Genomic DNA, 25,508 nt, shown 5'->3' on the forward strand with positions numbered 1-25,508 from the left:
GAATTTATAAAATTATTATTTTTAAACTAACTCTAACATAGAAATTATTGATATATAAATATTTTAAACAAATTTTAAATAAAGTTCAATATAAAATATACATTTAAATAAATTTAATATGATTAAAAATATTTAATAAAATATAAATCTTAATAAAAATGGTATTATAATATTTATATAAAAATTAAATTTATTCTATTTAAAAAGATGAGACTGAGACAAAATAACATATACATATATTAAATCGAGATTTTTCACATTATACTTGTCGCAATAGTGATATGTGTGACATTTTCATTTTTACGTCACACACTATCTATGTCATGTGAGAAGAATATTCATTTGACACGTTTCAATTTTTTAAAATAAAAAAAGAAAAAAAAATTAAAAAAAATCACGAACTAACGCATGAGTTAACATTGTTGGTATAGTAGTAACGAAAATGACCAAATTGGATCACATTTTAAAAAATGAGAACTCAATTGAGACTAATCAAAATCTGAATACCTAATTGAGATTAAAAATAAAAAATAAAACCAACCGAGGGTTTAAATCTATCTTAAAAGTGTTTTTAGACCTCTAAGATATTTTCCATCTTATTATACCCTTAATTATAGATTTATTTTCCTTTTTGTGGGATTTCTTTTAATGATGTATCTTATTATTTATAAGACACACCTTTATTATTTTTACTTGGTTTTTATATTTATTTATTGTTTATTTTTATAATATAGAATATTGATTTGATTATCTTTTATATAATTATTTTAGTTGCTAACCTATTCTCATTAGTGTAATTGTATTTCTATAATTGTATAAAGACATTCATTTACTATAATATTATAATATCATTTTCATAAATCTTATTTATCACCATCCAATATAGATTCAAGTTAAAAAAAATGAAATATCTATTTTAAATTTAAATTATTATTGTTTAATCTTTGTTCTTGTTATAATTTATATTATTATATAAAAAAACATTTCATTAGAATTTGGAAAAAAGAAAAGAAAAGACATTGAAAATATTTTTAAACTTAAACATTGATTTTCTATTTATATTTATTTAAAAATATTTTTTAAATTTATCAACTTCTTTTTATTAACATTTATAAAATTAATAAATATTTAAGAGACCATCCTCCAAATGAAAACCCAGTTTTTCAAATTCTTACTTGCTGAGGACAATAATTAGATGATGGTAATGGGATAAAACCCCACTTATCCATTTAAGAAGAGCTTATCTTCTAAATTCATTGGATCAAACCTAAATTCAAATCAATCAGAATCTTCTTAGTGCCACTTTGATGAGAAAGATTGATATGAAAGCTTCTAAATTTGTCCAAATAACTAAAAATAGAACCCACTTCACCTTTCTATTCATCAATTTCATATTTCTACTGCAATTTCGACTCAAAACAAATAAGCCCAGCTATTCTATTACCTAAATAAATGTTTGATTTAGTATTTATTAATATTCACATATACAATAAAAGAAATGAACAAAAATTGTCTTCATATAAAAATTTTAATTTCGTTGTTTTATTTATATTTTATTAACAATTTGGGTAATTATATGATCTTTAAGATTCATGACGTGTATCTAATAAAAAAAATTGAAGAAAGTCTTTTTGTTCTATTTTTTTATGGTTTATAAATTTAAAATTTTTAATGAAATTTTTTTATCTTTTCTTTTTGGTTTTTGTAAATTTAATTTAAAATTTAAAATCTCCCTTTTGTCCCTTTTGTTTTTAATTTGAGAATTTAATATTTTAGTGATTCTTTCATATAATAATAATGTTAATTTTTTCTTAATCAACATGCAGAATAATTACTAAAAACTAACGAGATATTCACTTATCTCAAATATTAATAAATTTGAAATAAAATCAACGTAATTAAAAAATTAATAAAATTTCTCTTGTTATGATATAAAAAATGAAATTTACTATTTTGAATTGATCATTTGCTCTATTCTTTTATTGGGTGTGATTCTTTTGTCTTTAATCATAGATAATATTTTAATTGTAAACTGATTTTTTTTTCTTTACTTTGGAACTCTGCTTGGAATCACAGTAAATAATGTACGTAATAACAACAGAAAAAGAAAAGAAGAAGCACATTTAACATGAGAAACATTTTCTAAAAAATAGAATTGCAAAATACATTGTGGGTGAAAAACAAATCACGGAAAAAAAAATTCAAATTTATTGGAATTATTTTTTTATCAATATCAAAAATTATTTTTTGACGTATTTGTTCGAAAAAGGCACATAAACTTTTTACATAACTAATTTTATACACCAACAAAAGAGTGACTCTAAAAACACGTGTTGAAACATCGTCTTCATTCTTCGTTGTGAGACATCTATAAATGCCCCCCTCATCTTTGTCTCTCACTTGTTTTTTCCCTTTGTTGTCTGCTAAAATGTTTCATTTCTTGATGCTGTTGTTTTCCACTTTCTAATCAAACAAATAAAAAAAATACTTTTCCTTTCGTCCACACGAAAATTATGGGATGTGTGGTCAATTTTCTCCCATAACTCTAATCAAATTATATTTTTTGAGTCCACTATCCAACTGCAAATTTCCTTTGTGTTAATCTCACTATTATTGACTCATGTGGCTTTTTGTGTTCATGCAACCAACTTTTTACTACATTAATTAGCTTATAATATCTAACACATAGTACTTAACGTCTATGTTAAGTTAATTGTTTTAAATCAAAATGAAATTAACAAAGCGAAATAAGATAAAATTATTAAACTTCTACTGATCATCTTAAAGATAAAACAAGAAAAATGGAGATTTCAATTTTAAAGTGTAAAAAATTGATATTTATGCCAAACGAAATACAAAATTAATTAACAAAAATACAATTTCTAAAACTCTCATAAAGGTAAATAGTAAAGTACCTTTTAAAATTTGAACTAACAAAAGAGAAATTAATTAACCTCAATTCGCTTGCATTTAATGAAAAAACTTGACAGATCATTTACTATTTACTAAGTTGAACATTATGTCGTTAGCGTTTTTAACACCGTCAACAAGTATGACAAACTTGAATTATTTTTACAAAACATGAGACCACTCTTAACAACTCAAACATAGAAGAACCACTTCAAACACAACTAACAAAAGTAGGGATCAAGTAATTATTTTTTTACACTATTATTTATGAGTAGTCTTGTTAAATTTTCTTACCAAAGTGAATGATAGTCTCAATATTTAAACTTAAATAAGAAATTCTAATGACAATACCTATTATTTTACTGCTCAAGACTAATAAAACAAAGAATAACTACTTATGTATGTATAAATAACATATACACAACTATTGAATATTTTTAGCTTAAATTTTCACTTCAACTTTAACATAATAATATTTAATTCAAATAATTATTATTGTTAAAATAGAAACCATTATATCTCAGTCTTAACAAGAGGTGAATTGGATTAAAAACAATTTTTTTAAAAAATTTAAGTGTTCTCAAAAAATCTTTTACCAAGAAAGAAATAGACCAAAACAAAACAAAAGAATACAACAAAATCAAAAAATGTTCTATGTACCTAAAAATGAATTAAAACACATATATATAGTCTAAACACAAAATTGATATATTTAACTAATTATGTTATTTTCATAATCAATTAAGCTTCTACACATTATTTTAATAGATTATGTTACTTTCTACTTGATTAAAATACATAATAAAAATGTATTTTAATCAATTAAATTATTATCTTAATCGATTAAATTTTATTCTTATAATCTATTAAAATAGTAGCATAGTTTCAAATTTGTGATCAAATTAACTATTCTATTGAACCAATAATTTATCTTACATAAAATTTACCTAGAATCTAACATAATCTAACAACCTAATCATTTAAAAAAAACATTAATATTTCGTCATATAAAAACACACACGTTACCATACATACCTCTTCAAGGGGAAAAGCTAAAGAGACTTCTCCTCAATAATAATAAATTCTAAAAAATTAATTAAAAAATTAAAAAGAGTAGCAATAAAAAAAATTAAAAAAAATGTTGAAAATTCCTATATCCTATATAACTTTAAAAGGGGAAACCATCATAGAAGATGGTAACCAAATTGAAAATAAAAGTTTATATTAGATAACGAACTAATGAATAAAATAACCACAAGTTGAAATGTTAAAAGTAAATTTAAATTTGAATAGTTTTCAAAATATAAATCAGCAACAAGTGACATTTTTTTAATAGGAAGTGGTGATATATTAAATATTTTTGTTAGAAAATAGAGGGTAATAAGTAAAGTAGGATGGATGAAACACGAGGTTTCGTTGGTATGATAAAAAAGGCAAAGAGGTGTCTTGTCGAAGTCCAATCATGGGACAAAATAATAATGGGTGAAAGGTGTGTTGGGTCCCACCTTTCTTCATGAATTTTCTTTCTGCAACCAACCATACAAATATAGGGAAAGACCAAAAAGCTATACCTACACGTGGCAGCGGAAACACATAAAAATACTCGGCAAATGGCAATAAATATTAGGGCAGGATACGAGGTTTACGAGGCAATAATGCTTTTTTTATTCGCACAATTACATGTTCCTCTTCCGGTAATCCTTCTACCTTAAAACCTTTTGCTAAGCTTTCATTTCCAATTCGGGTAACCTTCGTAATACGGTCAACCCACTACTTCGATTTGACATCCCAACCGGTTATAGCCGGTCGTACACCTTTATAACAACCCTTACAGTCTCTTCTTATTGCTAACACAAATGAAAAATCCTAAATTTAGGTATAAAATTGTTGATTGTATTTCTATTTTTCAACTTTATACGAAAATTAAAAGTTAAAACTAAATTTAATTTAAATATATTATTTTAGCCTTGAAAAGTTATTGTTGAAATTGATTAGAGACGATGAAAGAATTTACGTGTTGGAATGCAAAAGCAGGAAAACAAAGAAGTGATTAGTTAGAAGTAGAAGTTTGAATTGTCGTAAGAAATTAGAGAAGTATTATAATTTGGATAATAATATTTGATAATATTTTTGACAACATTTTAATATTATTTATGTATTATTTTATGATTGGCTCAAAATTATTCTATAATCAATAATAATTATGATAAACACTAACATGAATCAATCATATAATAATACATAAATAATATGATAATACATAGATAATGTTAAAACGTTGTTAACAAAATATTTTCAAAAGTATGGTTATGTTATAATTTCCATTTAGGAATAAACAATGTAAAGTTGAATTTGAGTGAAGCTAAAGAGGATAGTTGGTTTGGTTTGGTTTACTTTTTTATGGATTCGTTGTCGGCAAGACGTACGAGGTTGAATCCAACACTGACGTGGATGCTTCTCTTCCATTCATGGAAAGTACTCTGTTAACATTTATCCTGTAGTTTTCTCCCACTAACATATTTTTAATAAAACTTTTCCATTTTATTTAATCGTCCGTGTTATTTTTATTCCACTTCTCCACTTCCTTCTTATTTTAATAATTCTTTATCTCTTTTGCCATGTCCAGATTCAGTGGTTTTTGCTTTCTCAAAATCAACCATTTTTGGAGCCAACAGCTTAACTTTTAATGGCAATATAAAGTTTGTGTTTGGAACAAAAGAAAGACGAAAAAAATGTAAAGCAAAATATGTTTCGGAAGATCAGGGTTAATTATATATAATGTTAAATAAATCGTTTAAGGATTTAAAAGTTATATTCAACTTTAAGTCATTTTGTAATCGTTCATTGAAATTGTTCGAAAATATAGATAGAAAATATTTTAATGTCATATATAGTTACTATTTAATAAGTGTAAAAATATAAATTACATATCTTTTTACTTTAAATTCATATTTATAAATTTTAGATTAATTTCTTTTATTAATAACACAGTTTAAATTGTGAATATATTAAAACATTATATCATATTTTAAATCATTTTGTAATTATTCGCTCAAATAGTTTGAAGGATAAAAGACATTCCAATGTCAAAGTCATTATTTAACAATTTAAATATTAATAGTGAAATAAATATAAATTACTCACTTCTTCACCTCAAATTTATATTTCTAAATTTTTGAGTGGAATTTTATTAATATTGACTTAATTATGGTCTAATGGTTAATAATCAAACTTTACTTTTAAATTGTTCAATATTAAAATTTATGGTCTTAAATAGGTCTAATTTTTCACCTGTGTATAAATTTTAATAAAAATTAGTTTTTCGATTGATTAAACGACTAATACAATTAGTTTATTTATTGTTAGACATGAAAAAAGAGCAACACATTTTTTATTAAATTAGTGCTAAAGTGAGTATAACTTCATAATTTACTTTGATCCAATTGTCCTCCCACGTTTTCTTTCTTGTATTTGCAAGAGATCCCAACATATCTACAATTATATGATTAATTGTCCGACAAACTTATTTTTATGTATGAAGTTGTTTATATATGTAAATTAAAAGTGTTTAAAATGAGGTGTAGATGATTAAACATAATGAAAACAAGTATTTTGGAAGGTGTTTATTCAATATTTTGTATCTGTGTTTAATTTGATTGTGTTGAATGATATGATTTTAATTAGATCGTCATCATGAACGTAATACTCTTGAATAATAACTAGTAATATATTATAATGAAAGGTGTTGACTTTATAAAATTATGTGTATGAAAATTTGGATTACCATTGCTGGCATTTTTTGAAATTTAAATTCTTTGTTGAGTTTTTTCCTTTTCTATCGTGTCCATGTTCATACCTTCAAAATACACTTATGATACATTAAAAAGTTTTTAAGTTTAGTTCAAAATATTAAAATCAGTGTAATTTAAATATACAAATACAGGAACAACATTGAGAAAACCAATAAAAAAATTGAAATGACATTTTTTGTTATTGTCATAACAGTATAATAATACAATATCTTTGGGTAATCAAATTGTTGGATACACCTATAAGATATGTTTTCTTATCTTCTAGTATATCGTATCCTATTAATATAGTCTATACTTTTCTTGAAGGAGAAATTGAATTAAAAGACAACAAAATAAATTACATATTTTATTCTTTAATCTCATCATTTTCATTTTAACCATTCATATTAGTAATTACCTATGATATTATCATTATTATTAATTATCATTGTGATCCTACGTAATAATTTTGATCCTTATCATCACTTTCATCATCATTTTAATTATTATTCTGAACATTATTATTATTATTATTATTATATTGTTGTGATGGTTATCATCACCACCGTTACTACCTTCATAATCCTCACTACCTTGATAATAATAATATTATTATTATTACTTAATTCATATAGTTGTACAGTATAATTTATATTTATGTTGATATTAAAATATATTATCATTAAAAAATATTCTATCAACATCCTAATAATATGAAATAAAAAATTGAAAATTGTCACTCCCATTTGTTTATATAAGTAAAGAAAATAAAATATAAGTTATATTAGAATGTTTTTATATTGATACAAAGTCGCTCATTGATTTATTATTTTAAATATCTTTACACTAAATAATACTATTTTAATAAATCAATACGAAAAAGAATATTTCCCTCTATTTCATCATGCTAAGTTAGAATCTCTTTCATATTTACCTTTTTAACCCAATGATAATATTTAATATTTACATTTTAATTTTCTTTTCGTATCTCTTTTTAAATTATTTTTAATAAAATAATAGCATGTGTTAATTCCTTCTATACAAGCTACACATATATGTAATCTATATAAACTCACTACACATGTAAGTCGTAAGGATTAACATTTCTGGTTTGTTAACATAACTACAACTAATATGTACAAATTTAAAAAATATATATATAAAGAGTGAAGAAAAATATTTCATAAATTTTTAATCTAAACTAAAATTTATATTTACATTTATAAATATTTGAATTAATAAAATAATATATCAAAATACTTAATTATTCAACTTTTATAATTTTAGAAGCATGAAGTTAAAAAAATATCACCGGTGGAATAGAACACTATGAAACTTAAATTTTCAATTCATTTTATATATTTTTAAAAAAAATTTGAAACGAAATTGAATTTCATTTCTATTTCAAATTTTGATAATTTTTGTCCAAAATCTTAAAAATAAATAAATATAGTATTTTAACTCAATTATATGTTATTTTTAAATATCAAACGCATTTCGTATCATTATTTAAGTTATTTATATTATTTGAGAAGTTATCACTTTAATTTCAATTAAAGAAATGTTTCATATATTAAAAATATTTAACATAATTAAATTAAAATTATTATATTTATTTATTTTTAAAATTTAAAGACTAAAATGTATCAAAATTATAAATTAAAACAAATTTTAATTTCTAATTAAAATTCATAAACTAAAATCATATTTATAAACTGAAGGTAAAAAAAAATTGTAGATTTTACATAATAGTAAAAGTAAGTTTTAATTCTGATGAAGAAAATGCATAATTATTAGAATTGTATAGAAGTTTCGTCACACTTGTGATTCCTTAAAACTACAAGTTTAACAGTAGATTCATTAATGTTATTGGAAAATAATATAAATTAAGAAAGATTTGGTAACCCTAATTGCTTATACTTTATTAAAATAAATTCTCTATTCACGTGTTTTGTGCATGTGACAAGTTGGCTATTCTCGTAAATGCAATATTTTGCAGACACCTAACACCAACTCGTTATAAATATGTTCAGATTTGGTTGAGATAAAGCTTCGAACATTTTAATTTTTTATTTTTTTTATTGTATCTTTATTAATTTTTATTAGATTTTTAAACTACCATATGCATCATATTACTACATTTTAAAACTTCAACGCATATAAATCATTTTTTTTTATTCTTTCATATATAACACATATATGTATATTATAAAAAAATGTTAAAAAAGTGTAAATATGATGTAAAATGGGATAAATTGAAAGGGAAAAGAGACTTCATCTTCACACCCTCTCATACTAATTTCTAGGTGTTTGGTAATTTTTTACATGATTAAATTTGAAAAATCTTTCGCTAAAAAAATCATTTTATGTAATATATATACTTTTTCTCTTCCTTTCTTAATACCAGGTTTTTAAATATAATGATAAATAAATGTATATTAAAATAAAAATTGCAAGAAATATATAATATTGGAAAAATATTTTCCATAATTTAGACACAAAAATTTAAATTATTATAAAAAAATACATCACAAAAATAGGTGTCTCAAATTTATACATTGGAGTTATAACTTATAACATTGAATTTGCTATTATTTTATTGAAGAAGCCAATAAGTGTTCCAAGTTGTCAGAAACATTAACCAGTCTTATAGACAGAACTTTTATGTAGATTCCATGAAAACAAATTAATGTTAAATATAAAATCCATGAGATTCTTGTAAATATAAAACCTTAAATTCTTTATCAGTTAACTTACATAAGGGAAGCAAATTAGATAAAACATAATCGAATTTACAAAATAAGATAAAATATATATCATTAACCGAAATTGTTAATATCTTATCTTAAATATAGATTTTTTTTATAAGATATTACACTAAAATCAAAATAAAGATATTATAATAAAATATGAGTAGGAGAAGCGAAAATAAAGTCAGAGAGACAAAAAAAATTCAATATTATATATATATATATATATATATATATATATATATATATATATATATATATATATATATTTGGATAATTAACTGCAAAAGCTATACTTTTACCAATTTACATAAATAATTAATTATATTTGGATTTAATTGATTAACTACGAAATAAACACTTTCTCAACTATGTTAACCTAATGGATTAGCATGTTACGTAATCAATTCATTTGTGACAGTTTATTCTAGTTATGTTTGAAATTGTTAAAAAAGCATCCTAAATTAAAGACTAATCAATTATCAATTAAGATACATTAAAAAGATTTATTCTTGTTTACCTTACACATATACTAAGAGTCATAAGACATGCAAAACTTGTACTAATATAAGACAAACACTTATTATAAAACTTGAACATCATAAAAAACTTGAACATGAAGATGTCTCACTTGTTTAATATACATAAACAAATTTCAACTTGCAAAATAATCTTATGTGATTTAGAAAATAAAGTATGTGGATCTATTTGGTGTTTATTTTTTTTTTAATTTGATTTATTTTGGAAAAAAAAAACTCTTTTAATTTAATTATTTAAAGGAATGTGCGAATTATTACAAATTTTCTCATAAGTTCAATTTTTACTTATTAAAAAACTGTTAAACAAGACACAAGGTTGAAAAATAATGGATCTGAATCATTTGAATTTGTAATGTTTGCACTCTGCAAAAGTTTTAAAAAAAAAGTGGCTGAACAAATTTGATTTCTAAGGATCTTAAAAGATTGCAAGTTCACGTGAAGCACGCCTACAATAATCCTACCTAATTCTAGCTTCTAAAATCAATATCAATTTGAGCCACCCCACATCCCACTCATTAGGGTTTCAACACGTGTACTTGCAAGTTCCCCATATATTTATTATATTTATTTTTGGTTTTTCCAACTATCTTTATTTTCATTTATTGCATGTTTCTTAGGGTATTAAAATCAGATCAATAATTGAAGTCCTACGGGATAATATTAACCTCATCATAGGGATTTTATTGGTTAGATAAATCTAATTTAATCCAAAAAAATCATAACATAATCTAATATAATGAGTAAAGAAGGGTTATATTGAATTGGATAAAAATATATTAATAGAAACTTAATTTAATATAATTTAGGGTTTTCTTATTATATTGAATGATAAATTTTATTCAAACAAATTCTAACTCAAGTATATATATCTTTACCTAATGAGTTCAAATAATAAATAGACTTAACTATATTACAGTACAAAGTAGGATATAGAACAACAATTTTGTCTTTAATTTTTCATTGTTAAAATAATATTAAACCAACAACAATTATTTATAACATGAGATTATTATGCAAATTTTTATATATATACAAAGAGACACACCTAACATATATTATTATTATTATTAGACTCGTTTAATTAAGATAAAGATAAATTTATTTAATGTGAATTATAAAATTTGTTTAATCAATATATGAAAATTATATAATGTGTATTTTTAAACTTATTTAATAAATATATGAAATGATTTATCTATTTTTTTGTTATATTTATTAAATTATATATAAATAGACTCGTTTAATATTATTGTTATATCTTTATAATAATTTCTTTTATGTTCATTTAATCTATGAATATACTTATTTACTATATATTATAATATTTATTTAATCAGTGAATAAACAATTTTGTAATATAAAACTCTATCTCTTGCTCTTTGGTTTCTTTAATATTTTTCTTTCTCGTGTGGCAAATAACAATCCATCAAATATTGAAGTTAGAATGCCAATTTCGTTTTAAGATACAATATTGAACTTTGACCTTTTCGATCTATATATACATTAATATTGTTTTATAAAGAAATTATTCTCATAATTAGTTTCTCTAATTCTTCATTCTTCTTAACATTGCTGATTTTATTTAATAGTAAACTTTTATTAGGTTGAAAACACACCAAAAACAACCTGGCCGAGATCTTGGAATAAAGAAACGAAATTTTATATTATACTATTATATATATATATATATATATATATATATATATATATATATATATATATATATATATATATATATATATATATATAATTAATTAATTTAAGTTGAAGTAAACTTTATAAAATTCGGATGATATCAAAGCTCATCAAAGACTTATTATAACAATGTTTATTGAATTTGTCATGTTAGTTATTATTAAATCACTTTTTGTTTTTATACTCTGATGTCATTGTGTAAAGAGTTTGTTGAATATTCATATCTACTGTGAAATAATAATATATAGATCAAATTTTACTTTTATAAAAATCAATTTTGGAATTAAATTAAACTTACTTTAATATATATATATATATATATATATATATATATATATATATATATTCAAATAATTATAATAATTGTTAAATTAAAGTAAAATAGAATATAAGTTATGTTAAAACGAATTTATGTATGGAAACTTTTAAAGTAGAAAAATAAAGAAAATAGTTTCTAGTATATATAAATTTAAAATCAAATTTTAGAAAAAGTATATTGTAAAACTTTTTCAAAAACGTGTTAGACATCGTTATGAATTGTGACATCCCAATATTATACTTCATGCAGGTATAAAAATTAAGACGTCAACATAAATGATAATAGAAAACAGTTAGAATAATAAAATAGCAAATAAGGTTCTAAGAAATTAAAATTTAAGGATTACAGTAATCCGGAATGTAGAAGAAATTTTAAAACGTGAAATACTAAAGTACTTCAAAATACAAGAACTGGAATTGTTCAGATACATGGAAAGCTATGGAATTCCTAGAGAGACTAAGAAGCTGCTTCCTCATTCCCCTCCAGACATTCTCCACTGAGGCCTCATTCTCCTCTGCTCACATCCAAGTGGATGATCATTGCAAAAGAAAAAACATGCAACAAACACAAACAAGCAAGGGTGAGCTAATTATATAAAATCATGCAACTCAATTTAAGCATATACATACAAGAAATAACTCACACCAAATAATTTCAGAAATACAACCTAAGCATGTTAATTTCTAGACTTGACTCGTCCGGACTTTAAAATGATAGTCGGGCTATGGCGAGTCTTGCACCCGTGGTGACTTATGAAACTTGGGTTTCCCACCCTGCCACACTCACGAGGTTAGTCCGTTCCGCTTGAGGCATACTGGGAGCCCCCAAGACTAAGGACCTCCTGCTACTCCTCACCACATGATTCAACCTCTCTAAGTGAGTATGATTGACCATTGGAGCGTCAGAATGACTCCCAAGGCTGAGCCCCTACTTTCATTTTAAAACACTAAGAATCTCACCAAGAGATTCTACATTTGAAACTACCATAAGCAACCATGAAATCATGTTTCAGTCTTTCCCAATTCACACACCTTTGAATTATAATCAAACCACATATTTAAGCCTTAAATATCAAATCATATATAACAGAACATGTTCCACAACCAATTTCAATCATCTCTAATAGACGATATTGTCATATGTTATTACCAAACAATAATATATACCAAACACTAAGATAAAAATTATGGATTATATGTAAAAATACTAATAGCATAATCTCTGAAAACTAAAACAATTTTATCACTACAAATTTAATATACTGAATGAAATAATAAATAAATAAAAAAAAAAGAAAACAGCTTGCATCTTATTCTTTTGATAGATTCATAAAAATATAATATATATATATATATATATATATATATATATTAGTTTATATATATATATATATATATATATATATATATATATATATATATATAATCTATACATTAATAATATAATATATTATCATACGTATTATCTCTAAATAACTTACAATGTTCCCTTAATTATGAAACTGCTTGCTAAATTTTTCATTACCACAAAATACTTGTTCTCCACTTCACATTGCTACCCAATTGGTCACCGGAGAGGATTCAGATGTCTGAACGCATCAGACTCACCTTCGACGCTAGCACATATGACTAGTTACAACTGACTGGACCAGGTTAAGGCTGCTCTATGATCAGGGATGTGCCAACTCAGGTTTTTAAGTCCCCTCTATCCTACCAACAAAGAAAGGCTCTCAACCAATTTTAATTAATTTATTTAAGTTACCTAAACTAATTTGTTGTGCTCTAAATCTCAATTGCCATTTTTTTTTATATATATTATTTCCTCTCACGGTAATCTAAAACAATGTATGTATACCTACTTACTACCCATATCAATGCCATTACAGAATCTTACTCCAAACTCTCAAACCAGAACAATCTCAGCCAACCAACTCATTTGAAACAGATTAAAATAACCATATCACAACATGCACAATTCCACAGTTTCAATTATAACACTCAATACAATAAAAGTTATAACACAGTTTCACAAGAGTACACCAGTTATAACACAGTTATAACCCTCACCTGGTGGGTTGCTCAACACAGTTCACAGATGCTCTAACACTACCCCTACACCGTGCGAAACTGTACAGAACCTATAAATCACCAAATAGGTGCTAGACTTTTAGCTCTTTGAGTCGGAATAAACCGAGAATGAAAGACAAAATCACACAGGGCACAGGAAATCAGAAAATGGTACAACCTAGGACAAGAACAGTGAAGGGAAAGAAGGAAAATCTACTTACCCGCTGGAACGCAAAACCAATCGGATGGTTTCGTAGCTCTTGACTCCATGAACAAGAAAACACCACCAAATTAGGATTCAATCGGTGGAAATGGCTGGAAACCTAGAGAGAAGTCAGAGCACTTGAGTTAGGGCAAGGTTTCTGTTCTAGAGAGAGAGAAATCTGTAAAATGAAATCTGACTTGCAAGGAAAGAGCCCCTCCCAAGGTTCAAGTGTCCTTGGGTCAATGGACCTGGCTTGTCAAATTAGGGCCCAATGGCTTTATAAAAATCTTCAGACCATTACATGAATCGTAAAATTTTTCAATATTAACTTATTTATAAATTAATTTTAACTTATAAAAAATATTTTTAATTTCTTAACTTTTTTTTTTCAAAAGTTTTCTTGAGTTATGGGAAAATAAATCGGAAACAATTATATATATTATTATTTGACAATAGATATGAATATTTTAACTTAAACTTAAACATTATTTTGGTCTTAATTGGCATAATACAATTCGTAATTGTATATCGAATTCATAACAAATATTATTTTAACTTAAACTTAAAAACAACCTAAACCCCTGATGTTTAGTGCAAGTAATACTTCTTTCACGGCTTATTTTTCAGTTATGAAATTGCGAAGTTCATTAATACATTCAGCCAGGCCCAAAATTATTAACAAAAATTAATAAGGTAATTTTTTTTTTTTGCATTCAACAAATTGTTTAACAAAAATGAGTCTTACCATAATTTTAATATTTTCATTCAAGCAATAATAATAATAATAATAATAATAATAATAATAATAATAATAATAATAATAATAATAATAATAATAATATAAAAGAGATTTATCGTATCCAGAAAAGGGTCTTAAAAGTTTTCGGCCTGTTTTATAACAGGATTTGACATGCAATGGACCCCTTATTTTGATCTTGAAAATCTATATAATTAAATGCATAAATAATTGTTACCGTTTTCTTTCTTTATCAATTAATTTTTTGCATGGATAATTTAATTGATAACAAAATTTTAATATAAATTATTCATTAATTAAGTGAGGATAGAAATCGATTTCTTTTTTCAATTATCTTTTTCACTTAAACTAATTTGTTTTAGTTCTTAAGCATGTCAACTCGTGAACCAACCCTAAAAAACAAGAACATTTGATGATTCAAATTGTTTTTACAAGGCCATTTGTGGCGAAAACAGTTCCACCCATTTTGCAATTTCTGATTTTCGCAACAAAGTCTTCACATAATCATTGATATAAAAAGCCATAATGATGATTAACATAGAAAAACAGTTTTAATGCACTTTTCCAGCGATGTCAACAGTTACCTAATGCTATCATGGATCATATAAATTACTTTGTTAGGAAATTTTCCTTATAGACAGAAATTTAGCACTTATAATAAACTCAAAAAAATATAACCTAAAGGCAAAGTCATGAATCTAAAAAGACTTGGAATAATGTTTGAGTGGTAGTGCGAGGTTGACATCTAAAATGAACAAGGTTCACTAATGAAAATAATACTATAGTTCATATATTATAATGATGATATTTGAATAATAAAATATGGAGTCACTTTCACATGATTATTTAAGTAGAGATTATGCATTTATTTAAATCTAAATGCTAGTCATTAGCTCACATGCTTCTATCTAGTGACTTCCAATGTTTAGATACCAAAATTTTCATTAATTTAAGTAAAAAATAAAGTTTAAGATGTTTCTCGATAAAATAAACTGATTCCACTTTTTAAGCTCAATTAACTTTTGTCATAGGAAAGAATAGATCCTTCAGTTTACCATGAGTTTTCTTGGTAAAAAAAATATATAAAAAAGCTTTTTTCAATTTCTCAAAAGTTTTACATTATCACTACATTTTTTTTAGATAATTGTTTGCATAAATAGTCGTTAGAACAAAAAAACAACAGAAAAATAGATTTTCATTACAACTAGGTTATGTTTGTAATTTTGTTTCTATAAAAAAAAAAAGAGTTCAGCTTAAGTAATGCGGTATGAAGGATACAACGGGCCCGGCCCATATTCTAAGCCCAATAAATAACAGAAAATGAAAAAGTGACGCGAATAACACACGATAGAAAGAAAAGAGAAATTTACATCAATGAAAACGAAAGTTATTCGTAATTGTCTATGGTAATTCTATAATGTTAAATTAAGTAGAAGAACTACGTAGAAATAATAAGAGTGTGAAAATAAATATTTACTCTGTGTCTGTTAGTAAAAATCACAGAAGAAAAAATAGATAAAATATAGAAAATGTATGTTTTGCATTTTAAGATGAATAAGCTAAATTTAATTAGAAAAGGGTATATATATGGGCATGTGGTTTGTTCTATAAATATTTCTTTTCATAACATTTTTTGAAAACATATTATGGCCAGTGAAATTCGCGTGTGATCCTTCCCATTTTCTGTTTATTTATTTATTTGTCTTTTGTGAAAAAAAAAAAAGAGAATAAAAAGGTTTCTTTTCCTTTTTTTTATAACTTTAATATAACGAAAATAAGTTATTTTTGGTTGTACATAAAATGGAAACTGAATACCGTCGAATCAGCGAAAAACAATAAGATTGGGCCATATTCTTAGTTCAGAACCCATTGGGTCACCTTTCCCAGGCCCAAATCTCTGATCGGAAAGAGGCTATTTTTTCGTCCATCCCTGCAAATACTAATTACTAACTGCATTTCTCTAGTTTTATTGAAGGTGGCATTTCTCTAGTAAGAACCTCGAGACAAAGATCAAAAGCCTAATATAACAACATTTGTTGTGTTTCTTAGAAACTCAATACTGGCGCATACATCACGCAACACCTGCCAGTGTCTTTCTTTTTATTTATTTTTTTCGGTTTATTTTTCGTATTTATTTATTTCGGCCAAGATATTAAGTGCTGAAAACAGGGTCAAACAGCTCCTGTTTCATCGTTATTTTAATTTTTAAGGGGGTTCCGATTATAATCTTTTATTCAATAAAATTTATCATAAAATTAAAGTTAGAAGACATTTCTATAAAATAATAAATGAAACCTACAAAATTAATTGATTTTTCTTAATTTTTAAATAAAGAAGACTACAATAAATTACACCAGTTATGTATAACTTTTTTAGCTATTCAGAAAACATCACTCTAACTCTCTTTATACATTACATTAGCATTTTCCGTTTCCGACAATTGGGAAGAAAGAATGAATATTTTTATTGTCTTGAAACCTTTCCCTCACAGATGAATACAAACAAAAAAGTGTTTCTACGCGTCTTTCTAGAGCTAAGTCACTCTCATTAAAGAACATGATAATTTGTATTATATTATATTTTGTTCATTTGTTTCAACTTCTTACGCGACCCTCCTTATTTTCTCAAACAACATATACATACTAGAAACTGTCTGTTTTATATTTTACTTATCACTTTCTAGCTGAGTCATCAACTTATAAAGTTGCCTTATCGTGTCTATTCCCAGTTGAGTGTTTCAACTATCACCAGCAAAAGTAAAATTTTTATATTTTAAAATAATAATAATAAAATAATATCAAATAAATATCAAATAATTGTATGTTAAAATATCGTTTTTTAATATATTTTTTTATGTTTGCTGATTTGGAAACAATATGCAAGCGCTCACGACATCAATTTTGTTCTAACGTCCTTTGTACTCTTTAATGTGTACTTTGTCGACGGTTCAAGTTTGTCCATCAGTGTTATATTTTTTAACACTAACCAAATTGCTAAACTTTAGAGAGAAAGTGATGCTGTCTCGAATTAAGGTCGGAAAGAATGTTTAATTTCATTTTTTAGCTTTAAAGATCTACTCGTTTTTTACATAAGTATGATGTATGGCTAAGATCATTACGTGATGTGTAATTTACAATAAAATTAAAACATGTTGAATTGAGTGAAAATATAATTATTTTTTAAAATGGGATCAATTTAATTTAACTCATAAAATTAAATAAATTTGAATTAGATTGGATATGAGTTGGTTTGTCACTGCTCAATGTCCCATTTCTACATCCCAATGTTAATGCAGAAGAAAAAGGAATGTGAGTGTGTATCTTGCTCGATTAATTCTCAGGTACTCTTTACTTTTTTTATGAATTTCAATTGATACTAAATCATTTCAAATATACTATTAGAGATTAATTATGCAAACTTTAATATTTACTTTAATTAAAGATTAGATAGAGTTTGAGTGTCTTATGTTATAATCTCAACTATAAATACTGATAAAAAAATTAAAGATTATTTCTCTAGCTTAAAAAAAAGTAAAGAAATTTAAAAAAAAAATGTTTTATAGAAAAATAACAAGGTTTTTATAAAATAAACTTTATAATAAAACCCTATTTATGATTTAACCTTTTATTACTAAAATATTTATATATCATTTTATTAAACCTTTTATAACTTTAAAATATAATCTTCTAGGTCTTCCCACATTTCATCATTATAAATAAATATAATAAAACATTATAATAGAATTTACCTTAAGAGAAAACTCTAATGTATGAATTACTTTATCCATAAATCTATAAAACCATCTAGAACAGGTCAAAAGGTTTCACATAAACTAACAAAAGTTCAAAGACAAATGTGAAAAGGATAATTTTAAATAATGTCACTACATTGAAATATGAAAACCATTTAGTACATATTTTTAAATTATAATTACCTTTTAAAATATGTCAAATATAATGTAATGTTTTGAAGATTATCCATGTACAGTCTACCTTTTATAAAAACTTCTTAATGATCTTAATTTTTCAAAGTTAATAAATAAACTTTAAAAAATGAAAAACTATTTTTTTATATATAAAAGAATAAAATTTATTTTTAATACATAACACTTTTTATTTCTTTTCTTTTTTTAAACACAAATTAAATTAAAAACTCAGCTTTCACTTATCGCACACGTAAATGAACCTTATCTCGTATTGCGATTGTAAAGTTGGAACAACTAACATTTTGGAACCAAAAGTCAACTCTTAAATCCTGCTTCACTGAATAATTTATTTGTGTCTAAATTAACATAATTTTACTTTTTCTGTGATGAATTTAAACAGTTTCATAGTTTAAAATACTAAATAAATAAAAGTTATATCTATATTAAATGGATCATCCTTACAGCTCTCTTTTTTAGCATATATACACATAAAAAAAAACCAAAATCTAAAAGACAACAATTTTTTTTTCTCACTATTTGTACGAACATTAATTTTCTCATGCTAAAAAAATGGACTTAAAATGTTGCTTTCATTAATTTGGTATTTTAGTACCATACGAAGAATAAATCACCTCACCTTAATTTTTTCCACAAATTTCGTGTTTATTTTCTATATATTATGATATAATTACTTGTATTTATATCTATACAGAAAAAACAATATAAAACATATTAATTTAGTATCATGTCATCGATCTAAACAGGATTCAGTTTGATTCCTAAACAAAAATTAATTTTGAATTTTGTGAATAAAAGGACATTTAAAAAGTAGAAATTTTATTCGAAAATTTAGCAAAAATTAGTTGTATCAGTTATACACATACATATCTACCATACAAAAATGGTTTAAATATATTTCAAATATTTAATATATATATATATATATATATATATATATATATATATATATATATATATGACTAATCTTTATTTTAATCATCAAACAACTGTTTTCAAGTAAATGCTTAATGATTTAAAAAATTTAGTTTAATCATCTGAAATGATTTTAGATATCTCTTTACTTTCTGAATTATTTTTATGATAAATGTTGATATAACTTATATAATACAATGTATGCCAGTACAAATAAAAAATAATTAATATATACCATTATTCAATACTTGAGGTTATAGGATACATGTCATAATAGAAAAGACAATCGGTAATAAAATTAACAAAAGTAACATAAAGGGCTTAAAAATGATTAAATAACTAATTTGAATGGAAAAAAAATTGATATTAATTGTAAATAAAATTCAATCATATATTTAAAATCCTAAATGTTTGATCTAAGATTATAGAAAAGAGATTATATTCACTCAAATAAGATATTTTGATATAAAATTCATGGAGATAAATACTGTGTTAAATATTTACACAGATAATATAGTTTTTTATATTATAGTTTATATTCTTCTTGTTTTTTCAATGAAAAAGAAAATAAAAATAAAATCCTTTTTTAACTAATATTCTTTTAATTACGGTTCATAATTCGAGCATTCAAAAAATAAATTATAATATAAAAATGAATTATACTATTTATGTAAATATTTGGTACATATGTGCTATTTAAATAAATAAATAAATAAAAACTCTCATAAAGTGGGTGGTGTTTGTATGGAAAATGTGGGCGAAATTTCTCCCACCACATCATTGAGCCGCCATAATATGTGGGGAAAAGGAGTATTCTATGACCTCTTTTTATTATTAGCGTACCTATCGATAAGGAGTCTTAAATTTTGAGAAAACATAATTTTGATATTTCAAATATTATAACAGGGTTTATTAAATAAAAATAAATAAATTACTTTTTGTTGAATATAATATTTAAAATAAGAGGGCGTTGGAAAATTTATTGGCTTTTGAAATCTGAACACTTTCACTATTACAAAGTACCGTGGAGAGTTTGCCTTCACAATAAATAATTAAAAGTATGTTTTGTTTAAAAAAGAAAAGATAATTTTTTTAGCAGATTATAAAATTGGATCATAAAAGACGTGTTTTGTGTTTATCCCAAAACTTATTTCTCAGTTTACAAAATGTGTTCCAATTTATTTTAAAAAATTGCTAGTATTAAAAAAAGAAGAAGAAAAAACGAGTAAAATAGTTTTTTTTCTTTCATATTAAATAATAAAATTACATCTTTCTTTCTTGGATCTTTTAATCTTTCCCAACATAATTAAAAATCCTTTGTTTAAAATAAGTTAAATTAAGCGCCACTGACCTCTAAATACGAGTACTTTAATGCTCTAATCTATCTAGAAAGTGTATAAATTGGGTATATGTAGGTGTGAAACGACTATTTTGGTCGGTTTTAAATAATAGATTTTTTATTTTAATATCTAAGAAGTTTATTTAATATGATTTTATTTTTTATTTGTAATTTTTAATTAGAGTTTCTATTTCATTTAAAACAAGTTAATTTAATATGTTTTGTTAAATTAATGTTGACATCCTGAAAATTATGGCATGTGAATGATTTTGAATTTCTTCAAACGAAAAAAAAGAGAGTAAAATATTAGAAAAATTCAGAATCATTAATACTTGATGTTTTTTAAACTGCGTCAACATTAACTTTTACAAAAAAAAAATACATTGATTTTTTTTCTAAATAAAATATAAATTAAATTAAAAAAATTAAAAAATCACACTAAATAAATCTTCGAAAGATAGATAAAAAATAAAAAACATATCCATTAGTCCAAAATTAAACCGCAAAATTTCGTAAACTAACTTGCAACTTGCAAGTATCCGAGTGAGCACCACCTTAACGCACTTTCCATGTAATTATGGTTTTACGTTTCTTTTTCTATATTTTCTTTTTCTTTTTCTTTATAATATCAAGAATGTTACACTTTATTGTAATTAAAAAATGTATTAAAATAACACTTTTTTGTACCATAAAAACAGATCAAACAAACTAGAAATCTGAACTATTCTCAATGCTTAAAAGTTCTTCCCCCTTTCGCTTCTTCTCCCACCTCTGTGCATTCTCTCTCTAATCTCTATCTGCAGAGAGGCTTTTCCATTAATCTTTCTTTCTTCTTTTTCTTGTTTCTGAAAATCTTTCTTTCTTCTTTTTCTTGTTTCTCTTCTTTCAGACACGAAAAATGGCAACAAATAACTCAACAGTTCACAACAAACAAACAAGTTTTCCTCCAAGAAGAAGGGGTCAGATCAAAGCTCAAATATTTAGCAGCTTGTTCAAATTTGTGGCAAGGACTTTCTCAAAGGAAGAAGAGAACAAGGGTGACATCAATGGTGGTGCCTCTGCAAAATCGACTCCACCACCGAGTGATTACGGCTCCGACACTTCCTAGTCTCAATTTCCGGTTAAACTTTCAAATTAATCACTGAAATTGGACGAGTAAGATATTCTTTCCCTCCAATTTTATCTTTCTTCCGATACTTTCCACCTTCAAAAACCCAATCTTTTTCACCTTTTTAGACAAAACGATTGGTTTTTCGGAAGTCAAAATTATCAGAAGAACGTTAAAATAACAGAGACTATAATATCTGTCTCGATCATGCAATTTGAAGGTTTATTCTGGGATATGATGAGACTTGTTTCTAGTGCTCGATCGTGGTAAGATAAATTATCACTAAGTTAAAAACAAAAAACAAAAAAAGCGTTCGTGTCTGTTCCTTTTTTATTGCAGACTGAAGCTGCTACCGCTGCTGTTTCTATAACGTTGTCCACGTACGTCTTTCCTCGTACAAATCGAAGATGCTGTGTGATGTTATGAAGTTTGGTGATAAAATCCCGAGAAACCTGTTGTTTTTAATACGGTGGATCGGGACTTTTTACAAGGTTGTTGTTTTTGTTGTTATGATGGTTTGGTTTTGTCTGTAGTTGCTATAGCTTATCCTCTAGCTAGTGTTTTTAGAGTCATGGCTAGAGGAAAGTGGTTTGTAATCTTTGTTGTTTTTTACTTTCAGTTTGGTTTGTAATTTTCTTTCAACTACTATCTATGAAAATCCAGTGTTTGTTTATCTAATTATTGTCTCCATGTATCACTTGACCAAAAGAAAAATTCCTTGAATAGTATTAAAAAGAATTAATTGATTATTTTTAGTTGCTTTTACAATAATAATGTCATTGGAGTGTATAAATTTGTAACTTTAATTATTTGAAAAAATACGGTTCACATAGCAAGCTAAGTTTGTATTTTGATAACTGAATATTAAGTTTGTTGAAAATGATGAGAGGAGATATATTTGTAAAAAATTTGACACGTTAGTAAAAATAAAAAAGAATTAAATATACAAGTGAGTACGAGAATTGAGTGCTTTAAGAAGAACTAATTTGTATTTATAATTTTTTTTTTGTTTGAACCGAAGTATTCAATGAATATTCAAAATAAATTAGACATAAGATTACTTAAGAAATATTTTTTGTATTTAATCAATTACTATCATATATGTATATAAATGTCCAAATTATACAATTGCATACTGCATCCAATTTGATTGGATTTATATTATTATGTTTTAAGTGCATATTATTTATGTATATCACATATAACAGTTAGTACATATGACCTCTAAGTTCAGAATTCATAGGTGGAGTACAAATTGACTAATTTAATAAATGAATAAGTTTCAATATTTGGCTCAAATATTTAATTCTGAGGTTGTATTTTCACAACTACGTTTTGAGATCAACATTTTGTTAATATTAATGAAGTCTGTTCCATTTTAATAATTTTACATCGATTAAGAATTGAAATTAAAAATAATTTAAATATATTTTTTTTCATTAATCCTCCAAAACATTCTTTAAAAATAAATAAGTAATAAAGTTTCAAATTTAAACAAAAAATACTTTATATATAATTATTGATCATAATGATATCATTTCAATAATTTTAATATCAAAATATTAATATATTTATGTTAATAATTATATATGTTTCGGTATATTTTTCTGGGACCGAGACACTAACTTGCTGACTTGCGTTTCCCGCTTCCAAACTTCGAAATCGCTCGCCTTCCTTCTGTCTAAACCGCACGTTCATCTTCAGCTCTCTGCTATGAGTTGATCGGTATTGGAACAAACCGATCAGTCTCCTCCTGGGCGAGGGGGGAGGTACCTGCAAAAGGCACTCCGACGGTCAAGTTAGACGTGTGATTTGAAGAGCCTCTGCTCTTGGTTGAATATTTAGTGAATGATTATCACTATTGAGTATTTGAGAGTAGCGTAGAGTGAATTATGCGTAAGTGGAACGTACCTGAATTTGGTTTATCAAATATCTTTAACCAGATATCTTATGGTTCACTGGATTATTGTCCCAATTACCATTTGAAACAGCTTATTAGCATTGTAGGCCCAATCACGGCCTAAACCTTTTGACCGGGTTAACCAAAGGCGGATGGATCGATCGGTCTTAGTCACCGACCGCTCGGTCAATAATTTATACGATACAATATATATATATATATATATATATATATATATATATATATATATATATATATATATATATATATATATATATATATATATACGGGTTTGCTAACGCGCGTACGCCTGTTTTTCAGTTGGTACATTTTAATAATGTGTACCGGGTTTTAGTAGAAATGAGAGATGAAAAATAAAGGGTTGAGAGGAATGAGGGAAGTGAATAAGGGTTTCGAGTTTCTTTTTTTTAGTTTTGAAAATGAAAATTATTAAAATACCCTTAACCTTAAAACTTAGAATCCATGATATATATATAAGGATATTTTTGTCTACTAAAACTCGGTACACATTGCTAAAATATACCAACTGAAAAACAGGTATATATATATATATATATATATATATATATATATATATATATATATATATATATATAGATTTAGCTAAATAGAATATTAATTGATATAATACAAAACACGTCATTTGTCGTGTCACTATCTAGTTTCGGTTTAAAACATTTTTTGCTACATATTTAAAAAAAAAAAAAAAACGCACAATACTTTTAATTATAAAAAGACAATCAAGACAATTAGAAAACAGTTTCTTAATGTTATTAATTTTTATCTCTTCTTTAAGGAGTAGTTATTCCCTCCTTACCTTTTGTTTTTTTTTCCTTTCAGACATAATACATTGTAACACAATAGAAACAACCACTGTTTTATAGGTAAAATCGTAAAAGAAAATCTACACAAAAAAATAATAATCACAAAAAAAATAATATTTTTATTAATTGTTACAATATACTAAATCACAATTAAGTAGAGCATAAACTAGTTCATCAAAATGAATTTAACAGTTTATGTTTATTTTATTCAGATAAACATTATTGAACTTGCTTAATTTGAAAATATAAAAAAAGAAAAAATTGAAAGCCACATTTTCTAACATTCTTTCAATTGGTAGTTGTTAAGGAAGGAAGTGACATATGGCTTATGTGAGAATTGGCTCCACCACCACTTTGTGTTCAAGTGTTCAAATATTTTTAGTATATTTTTTCTTGTTTTTTTTTCTAGCTTTAATCCATAACTTT

The 25,508-nt window shown here is 24.8% G+C and overlaps 1 long non-coding RNA gene across 1 annotated transcript; it reads right to left on the reverse strand.

Annotated features, from left to right (window-relative positions):
- Positions 1 to 12,276: 12,276 nt before the first annotated feature.
- LOC108340080 (uncharacterized) lies at positions 12,277 to 14,522 on the reverse strand. Its single transcript, XR_001833152.2, has 3 exons — positions 14,292 to 14,522; positions 14,071 to 14,141; positions 12,277 to 12,518 (listed from the first exon to the last, which is right to left on the reverse strand). It is a non-coding gene; the product is annotated as an uncharacterized LOC108340080 (long non-coding RNA).
- Between the last annotated feature and the right edge of the window lie 10,986 nt (positions 14,523 to 25,508).

Source organism: Vigna angularis, chromosome 5, assembly GCF_016808095.1.
Source record: "Vigna angularis cultivar LongXiaoDou No.4 chromosome 5, ASM1680809v1, whole genome shotgun sequence".
NCBI lineage: Eukaryota > Viridiplantae > Streptophyta > Magnoliopsida > Fabales > Fabaceae > Vigna > Vigna angularis.